The sequence below is a fragment of the Gavialis gangeticus genome, unplaced genomic scaffold (genome assembly GCF_001723915.1).
Source record: "Gavialis gangeticus isolate Ggan-Ray unplaced genomic scaffold, GavGan_comp1, whole genome shotgun sequence".
NCBI lineage: Eukaryota > Metazoa > Chordata > Crocodylia > Gavialidae > Gavialis > Gavialis gangeticus.
This window is the reverse complement of record NW_017729032.1, coordinates 20,115,710-20,125,235: the sequence shown is the minus strand read 5'-3', so window position 1 is coordinate 20,125,235 and position 9,526 is coordinate 20,115,710.

Below are 9,526 nucleotides of genomic sequence, written 5' to 3'. Positions count from 1 at the left end.
ATGCTGCCTTGCACCTTCTTTTTGCTCCCTGTATACCTGAAGAAGGACTTTTTGTTGTCCTTATTTTTTGTCGCTAGCCTGAGTTCTAATGTTGCTTTGGCCTTCCTAACTTTAATCGAATCTTCCTTTTAAACTCTTCATTTCACAACTATTAACAACCCTCTCACCTTTTTTAATGGTCTTAATGTTCCACTAATCAAGACATTCATTCTTCTGCAATTCTCCTATCTGTTAGCTGTTCCTGGTAAGGTAGCTCCATCTTCACAGTCCTGCACACTGTTGTTAAACTCTAGCTAAAATGTTAACTTAGATGTGGAACATTGACTCAGGTGAACATTTAAGTCAGGTGAGGAAATAATTTTCAAAGACACATTGGATGTACTGTCAAGATGCTTAAGAAGGCTTGATTTTTGTTTTATGAATCTAAAAGAGATGTACATTTAATTCTAATGACCACAAGACTAAAGAAATAACATCTTTTGACTAATTTTGCCTAGTTTGTTGTGTTTTTATACATAATATATTATATAGCAAATTAATGCACATTCCAATAAAGTTATATTTGTTTTTGCTTCAGTATTAAACTGAATATAGCCCTAGGCCCCTAGCATATTAGTAAAGCTTCTAGTTTCTTTTTACCTAGAGATAAATATGTGTTGTGTTATATGCAATGAGGCACCACACCAATTGCACCCCCATCTTGTCAAAATCCTAGATCCACCCATGACTCAGTCCCATTGTCCAAATCATTAATGAAGGTATTAAACAACATTGAACCCAGGACAGACTCCTGGAGAACCCCAGTTGATACTGTCTCCAAACTGCTCTTCAGGAGATTCAAAATTGCCCTTAACTGAATTTTACAGAGATGTGTGCAGCATTTTGGAAGCTTCCATTTCAACTCAGTTTGATGCTGGGGTTCTGCATGATTTGTATTTCCTGTCTTAGTTCAGGAAATTGTTTACGTCTAAGAATTATGTTATTGCCGATTCTTCATTGCTGTTTTCCTGCATCTTTGTTTCACACCTGCCAGTTTAAACTATATGTTGGTAATAGTATACAGTTTTTTTCCCATTAACTATTCTGATGGAAACTCCATGTGCCACAGAGTTGATTGATATGCTAATTATGATTTGGAGCACTTCTGGTATGTTTTAGAAATGTTGTAAAAATCTCATTATTTATTCCATGTCAGTATTATTTTGTGGAAAAGCTAGTTATGTATTTGGAATCAAAGTCTAGAAGGATCAGCAAAGACCAACATAGCAGGAAAATGAAGACTGTAAGTGAACTATATGAATTTTACAAGGAGTTATTTCCTCCTATTTGGCTGTTTCAATAGATGTAGAGAAGATCTCTGATATACTGTTCTTTTGTGAGAAGACTATGTTGAAGAGTTGTTTGTGTTATTGCTTTTGGCAGTTAAGAGTTGGAACAATTGGGGTCATATTCTATCATCCACAGAGAAGGACTGTTTTGTTAGCAGTGTTTTATGTATAGTTATCCTTTGTGAATATATAATGCTGCTTCCATGCACAAAACTTACAGTATTGATATTTGTTGTATATTCAGTTATTACTTATAACAAAATCAACACGTTAATAGATTCATCTCTCATTTTGCTATGTTCCACTTAAAAACAGAAGCATTATTTTGGCACATATAATACTTCTGCAGGTAAATTATAGGTGTCAAAGATGAAATTTTGGAATATTATCAGATAACTACCCAAGTGTTTTGATTCTGCAAAAGCCAACAATGGTTTCCGGTCTATTTTGACTGCTAATAAGTATTTTTCATTCTTTAGCACTTCTCAGTATATGTGCATACGCTCTGAATACCACCTCACAAAGAATCTGAGTGCATCTAAATGTGCAATTAGTGCACATGAATAAACTCCAGAGCTTATTGCTTCAGAGTGTTTTGCTCCTGGGTATATTGTTTGAATGTGCGCCCAGGAGCAATTAACTCCAAAGCAATCAGCTCTGGAGTTTACTCATGCACAACATGTGGAGCCTAGTTGGAGCAGTCCTGGCTAGCAGGGGTTTTGGGGGGTCAGTTTGCCACCCCAGGGCTGCTATGGCCAGGCTCAGTGTGCTGCAAACAGGCTGGATGGGGCATGAGGGTGCTTTAGCAGGGGGATAGCGGGCAGGGCAGTGTATTCGTGTACTGCTGCACACAAAAAAACCTCTGCAGCAAGGTAGTACTTGTATTTATAAGTATTATACTGCTGCAGAGTTTACTAGTTTCCTGTGCCCTAATAGGGGTGCATGTGTAGATGCTGAGATGTTTACTGAGGAGCTAACTAGTCAATTGAGCAACAAATGTCTCTTCTAAACACCTCTGTCATGTAATAGTTAACCTTCCCACTGACAACTGCAATGGGATGTTCGTGTTATGAGTTCTGGGTTCATCCAAAAATGTATATGCAGATGATGTGTGGTGTCATCTGGTTCAGTTCTTCCTCACGGAGGGTTGAGCCACGCTACACACTAATCGCATGCAACAGGTTGAGAGAGAGAGTGACAGAGCCTTTCATCTAGACAAATGTTGTGATGTTTGCCAGACATTTAAGGCAGGTGAAGATACATAAATTATTGAAATGGGGAAGAAAGGTACTGCTCAGCTGTGGGAGTGAAGAGGAAATTGAAATATAATCAAGGTAGTGGTTCACTATGACTATATAAAGAGTTGGCACTGAGAGGAGCTGAGCACAATGGGGAATTATTTAAATAATTTTTGGGACTTCAGGGCATGGTAGAAGAAATGCTTTGAGAAATATAATAATTACTAGGTGTTTTGTAGACCAAGAGGTGTCTTTTTTTTAGGAAGAGGATTATCCTTTGTACTCTGGGCATGCTGACTCATGCAAGTTTACCCAAATGCAGAAAGTCCAACTGCACAGCTTTGTTAAAATGGGGAATTGCTTTTTATTCTTTTTTTCCTGGTTTGCTCTCTGGTCTTTTGGTTGAGAGCAAGTGAGACTAGGGGGCATCTGAATGCCAGGGTTCATGGGCCTTGCTGCACATAGGATGTCTGCCACAGATTTGGAGAGTATCTGAAACCCTAGACTGATGAGTTGGGGAGGAAGGATACTTGCTGGGTTGGAGAGTCACATGGACTTAAGCGATTGAGCCCTGCTCAGTCAAAACTTGAAAGTTGGTTATTGGTCTTTGCCAAATAGAATTCAGAACTGATTTGGCCCTTGAAACAAAAAGATGATGACCAGGGAGTATTACTGACCTGGCAAGGGAGATTCCCTTCCTCTTGGCCTTGACTGACTTAGTGTAGTTGAGGATAGAGACCTGTCCTTTGCACTATGGATAGACTCCCCTGCAAGCATTTATTAAAGACTCCCCAGGTGAAGATCTGGTTCATACAATTTATGGTGATGGGGGCTTGCACTTGGGTTCTTCTTCTAGCTTGTTAATTTGGCGAGGAATAAGCAAAACTAGAGGGGATCTGAACCCCAAGGCCTCTGGTCTTGGTCTGCAAGACTTCTTGCATTCCCACAAAAAATTGGAAAATGTATGTTTGCATAGGTAGACACAGAAATGCAAGAACTAACATATTTACTTTAATGTAAGATGAGATTTTTTTAAAAATCAGCATGGGGGAAAAATATTATATTCATATAAAACCCCTCCTCCTTTAAATACATCACCTATCATTAAACTGCTGCCAGAAGCAGCTTGTGTTCAGCCATGGAAACTAACTACAAATATAACACATGCTAAGCAGGCCTGTAAAACACACAGGACATGTTAAACAAAAATTATTTTTTTTAAATCTTGTTAAAGATTAAATTGCTTCTAAATTCGGTTGGGCAGAGCCAATAGTTAGGTTCCAAAATCCAGCTGATCAGAGCTCAGTCATCTAGTCTGCATCACTCTACCACCTGGAAAGTATTCTCCCTCTCAGGCCCATCAGTTTGGGGCTTTAGAATCATAGAATAGAAGGACTGGAAGAGACCTGTAAGATCATCAAGTCCAGTCACCTGCCATGGGCAGGAGGTGATTGGGATCAAATGAGCTCAATGAGGTGCCTGTCCAGCCTCTTCTTGAACACCTCCAGGGAGGCAACTGCACCACCTCTGCTGGGAGTGTTCCAGATTCTAGACACCTTTACAGAAAAAAAGTTTTTCCTTATGTCCAGCCTAATTTTTCCCCAAGCAGCTTGTGTCCATTGGGACTCATCCTCCCAAGGGGTGCCTTTCTAAAGAGTTTCTCCCATAGATCTTGGTGTTCACCCCTGATATACTTGTAGATGGCTATCAGGTCACCTTTCAGTCTCCTCTTACTCAGACTCAACAAACCCAGTTCCCGGAGTCTCCCTTCATAAGGCCTATCCCCCAGGCCCTTGATCATGTGGGTGGCCTTTCTCTGTACCCTTTTGAACTTACCCACATCCTTCTTGAAGTGCGGTGCCCAGAACTGGACACAGTACTCCAGCTGTGGTCTTACCAACACTGAGTAGAGGGGGAGAAGCACCACTCTGGATCTATTGGCCGCACATCGGCTGATGGATGCCAGAGTTCTATTTGCCCTGTTGGTGACTTCATCACGCTGTTGGCTCATATTCATGCTCTGGTCAATTGTCACCCTCAGGTCCCTTTCAGATGCGGTGTCAGCCAGTGGACCACCACCCATTATATAGGTGGTGAAGGTTCTTCCTACCCAGATGAAGGGCTTGGCACTTATGCCTATTGAACCTCATCTGATTGTATTCAGCCCATAGAACCAGCCTGCCAAGGTCATCCTGAATCCTTGGCCTGTCCTCAGATGTGCCCGCATTTCCTCAAAGCTTGGTGTCATCTGCAAATTTAATCATTGCACTTTCCACTCCCTTGTCCAGGTCATTGATAAAGATGTTAAATAGTATGGGCCTAAGCACTGATCCCTGGGGGACACCACTGGAGATGGCCCTCCATGATGAGGCCATCCCATCGATTATGACTCACTTCCACATCCAGGAAGGCATTTAATTTTTTTTTTTTAATTTTGTGACTGGGGTCAAATCAGCTCTGAATTCTATCAACTAAGCAGAGCTCAATCACTCAAGTCTGTGTGGTACCTCCGAGACTCTTCAGCCTGGGGTTTCAGATACTTCCAAATCCATGGCAGGTATCCTATGTGCAAGCCCTAGGCCAAGAGGCCTTGGAGTTCAGATGCCCCTAGTCTCATTTGCCCCTAGCCAAAAGGCCAAAGGAGCAAGATAGGGAGAAAGCCTTAAAGCAATCCCCCATCACCATAAATTGTGTAGCTGAGATCCTCACATTTGGAGGCATTTGTAGACTCTCACAGGTGTAAGCCTGCCTGCAGTGTGAGGGGCAGGCCTTCACCCTCTAAGGCAGGGGTTGTCAACCGGAGCTACTTGTACTCCTGGGGGTACTTGGAAAGGGGCTAGGGGGTATGCGTGTGTGGGCAGGGACGGAGTGCCACCACCCACCACCCTGCACTGCTGCCTTCCAGGAGCAGGGGTGGGGAATGCGAGGGCAGTGGCTCTCCTCTGCAGGTCGCACAGTCACAACTTGGCCAGCCAGATGTTGGGGGGGGGGGTAGGGGGAGGAGCTTGCACACTGTGGCTGCTCCTGCTGTCACCCTCCCACCCCTGCTCTGCCAGAAGTGTACCCAGAAGTGCTATACTTCTTTAAAAAGATTGAAAAGAAGGCTATACATACTCATAAATGTTTATACAATCTTGTCTGGTCATGAATGCTGCGGTTACATTGCACTTTGTCATTTTGAGGACCAGTAAAGGGAGAGCTAAAGGCTTGCCTTATCTTCTCATAATTACTCTTCTCTTTTACCTTCAATATGAATATTGCTAAGATTTCATCTGAAGCATCTTCCATTATGTATATGAATGAACCTACTTGGAATTCTTGTCTTCTCATTGAAACTTTACACTGTCAGAAAATAATGAAACCTTTCTACACAACTAATCCAGCATGCTATGCTCATGAAATTTCACTTTTCTGGGGCTGTTTTGGAAAATGCTGTTATTATTTTAATGACTACTTTCTCTTTATTCCCTTTGGACTATTTGTAGTGTCACAATTCAGTTTTAGTGAACTAAAACTAAGCAAAGCTTGTGCTCTTTCCTGGTGTTTTGGAGATCCTTTCTCAATTGGCATAGCCCTGGATCTGCAGGTTTAGTTGTCAAACAATGTTCCCTTGCAACATAGAAAACACCTTCCTTTTATTCTCCCCCCCAGTTTGCAGTGGGAGATGTTTTTTATTTCCTTTTAGGAAGTGGGTGTATCTACACAAGATACTTTACTGTAAAGGAGACTAATCTGCTGCACAGTAAAGCATCACCATCTACACATGCATGGCAATTAAGGCACAGTAGTTTAATTTACTGTGCATCAGGGATCCTGGTTTTGTCTGTTTAAAAATCACAAATTCTCTGATAAAAAAATCACAGATTCTCTGATTGAAACCTCCCAATCCACAATTAAAATGAGAAGCCACTATATATATAGGTATAAGTTGAAAACAATGTTTTATTGATATATTTACAATTTATATTTACATCTTGCAGTTGAGAAACGTACCAATGCCTCAGTCATTATAATAGATTCAAGGGAATGCTGCCTGGGTTCTCCTGTGCTGGCCTGCGAGCACCCATGGACACCTCCCTGCTCCCTCAGTCCCCACTCACACATCCCCATCCTGTCCCCCACCCACTGCACTGGCTCTTCCCACAGCTCCCACACCCCCCCCAGCCCTGGCAGTCACCTGCACCTGACCTACAGCCCCCACCCCTAGCCCTGCCAGTACCCGCATCCCTGACCTGCAGCTGCCCATCCCTCAGCCCCACTGGAGGGGGCCCCTAGACCCCTGCAAGCCCCAGTTGCCCTAAAGGCTCCAGGAGGGAAAGTGAGCTTGAACCAAGCCCTGGCTGACTTAGGAGTCTCAGGCCTCACCCCTCCTCCTTTCCCGCCCCCTTGGGACAGGGCTTAGAGTTTGCCACCCTTTTTCGAGAAGCTCTTGTAAGCTGGAATTCTGCCAGCCTGCAGAGAGCTCTTGGCAAAAGTGGAAAATCTGCATGTTTCTTTGTTAAAATGAAAAATCCTCTTTTTTTTCTCTGTTAAAAGGGAAAATCCATGTTTTTTTCCCCCCATTTTTCCATGGAAAACAGAAAACCCGGATCCCTGCCCATCAGATACAGGCGGTATCTGGCAGCATAGTAAATGACTACACTTAAATGCATGTGTAGACAATGACATCAGGATTACTTTACTATGGCTCAAATTGAGCTGGAGTATGTTCGGTTTCATTAATTGCACATGTAGATGCACCCAGTATGTCAGTGGCATAACTAGGGGTGAGTTAGCTTTGGGTGCCAATTTAGAGGGTGGGCAGCTGCCACCACTGATGCCACCACAGCTAAAATTTCTGCACTGGGCACAAAAACTGCTTGTTATGTCTCTGCAGTGAATTCTAGGTATAGTAAAATCTGCCTCTGCAGGAGGTTGACCTGGATGATACTTAAGATCTCTTCTGGCCCTATGAGACTTTTCTATGCTTTTTCTTTTGTACTCTCTTGCACTTTCTCTTACAACCAGCTGCTTTCTCACTCCTCTAGCAGTCATGGTTTCTATGAGAGTCATCAAATGTAGGCCCACCTGCATAGCTCTTCCTGCCTTTTTTCTTCATCTGTAATGGGAATGGCAATAACTAATTTCTTGGATTGAAAATGGGTATGTGTCCTTCACCCCACCTTTTATATGCCTTCATGCTCTTGCTTTCTCTTAGGCAAAGGGATGTTTGCTTGTTAGTGATTCCCTACCTGCCACAGCTTCTCTGTGGATGCATCTACAGGAGACGCTGACTGTGCAGGAACCTGATACTACTACACAATAGCATTGTGTGGCAAAAACTGTGATGTGATACTACTGCACAGTAGTATTAGGCAGTAGCATTACAAAAAAAGACATTTGCTGGCTCGAGTTACTATGCATTTATTTAGTATTTGTTTATACAAGTGAAACAGGGTGGTGCCTGCTGGCCCCTGTTAAAAGCAGGATCCCAAGTGCAACTGGGTTCACTGCTTCCCTTACCCGGAAACTGCGCCAAAACCCTGCTGCCACCGGCAAACTCATCCAGTCTTAGCTGGGAGTCTGTCCCTTCACTAGGGGCAAGCAGGGTCCTGACTGCAGCTGGATCCCTGCCAAACTCAGGATGGGGTCACGCTGGGTCTCCACCACTGCCAATCAGTGCATCTGGGAGTGAACCTAGAGTGCCAATGAGTCCCAGCCTCTGGCAAGCTCCAGCTGTGGACACCCATGTGGCCAGGGAGTGGAATGTGATTGACCCTCTAGAGCCCCAGCAGGCTCAAAGGTGAGAGATCCAAAGTCCATCTCCCCCAGAGAAAGGAGTGAGTGCACTGTCTCCAGGGAGAGACCAGTGCCTGTCTGTGTGGAGGCACAGAAAATGACTAGGAGCCATATGAACCTGGGGCTGAGCCCAGGGCAAACTCCAGGATTGGAAAGAGCTGTTGAAGGGCACCCAGTTAAAGAGAACATACCACACAACCCACTGGGGTTGGACACAGGGCACAGGTGCTGGCTGGAAGAATGCTGTCTAGGAAGCCACAAATATGATATGTTGCAGGGTGGTATGGGAACATTTGACAAGTCTAGAAAGGGGGGACTGAAGTGATTCAGAAAGAACCCCTAAATTAAGAAAGCCTCGAGACTAAAAAATTGACACAGAACTCTTGTGATAAGCAGAGCCTGGAAGCTAAATGACTGATACTGGACTCTTGTGAAAAGCAGCCCTAAGTAGAAATTCTATTACTGGATTTGATAAAGGGAGTGGATTCCGTTACTGGATTTGATTCCATTACTGGATTTGATTATAGACACATAGGAAAACAAAGAAACTTAAGCAATGAGTGATTGTGCCCTGAGGAACTTGTGTCAGAGAGAGGCCTGAGGCAGGGTTGCATCACTGGTCCTGTCACCAGTCAAGGGACTTGGATATCTTTGGAAGACCACAGATCCACCCAACAAGTGTGGTAAAGACAGGGTGTAGGGCAAGCAGAACCCTGTGAAGAGGAAGCTATCCCCCTTTGTCGAGAAAGTGCTGTTTCCTTTTTGTTTCACCATTCCACTTGCCTTCATTTTGTTTCCACCAGTGTGGCAGGTGAGTACAAGGAAGTAGGCATCGGCTTGTGGAAAGAGGGACAGATACATCGCGCCTGTTGACAACAAGCATTAAATGTGCTACAGCACTGTGCAGTAGCATCTTGTGCAGACACAGCCTATGATTCCCTTTCTGCTGCAGCTTCCCTGAGCATTTTCTCCTACTGCCTGAGGAAACAGAATGATGGGCCCTTTCTTTTTCTCATTGACTGGGCAAAAGAAACAATCATTTCCCCACCTTCTAGCCTTTTCTCTTTCTCCTGTCCTTTTCCTCTAAAGACAGCAGTGACGACCACAGCTGGGTGGGGATTTTCAAAAAGTAATATAAAATCAATAGTTTCATAGTTTCTAGGGTCGAAAGGGACCTGAGCA